The sequence below is a fragment of the Solanum pennellii genome, chromosome 5 (genome assembly GCF_001406875.1).
Source record: "Solanum pennellii chromosome 5, SPENNV200".
In the NCBI taxonomy this organism is placed as follows: domain Eukaryota; kingdom Viridiplantae; phylum Streptophyta; class Magnoliopsida; order Solanales; family Solanaceae; genus Solanum; species Solanum pennellii.
The window spans coordinates 30,343,453-30,343,666 of NC_028641.1; positions in this window are offsets into that span (position 1 = coordinate 30,343,453).

A 214-nucleotide genomic window follows, 5' to 3' on the forward strand; every position below is an offset into this window, starting at 1 on the left:
AAAATACATATTTATTTGACTTTAAATCTAAATTAATATCTATATTTATCTTTTTATGGTTTTTGACAAATGTACATTATGAACTATCAAAAGAATAAAATTTTGTTCTTTTTTTTTTTAAAAAAAAAAAACTAATTCGAGGACATTAATTGCAGAAATAATGCGCTAGAGATGATGAAATACTAATTTTAGGATATATATATATATATATATA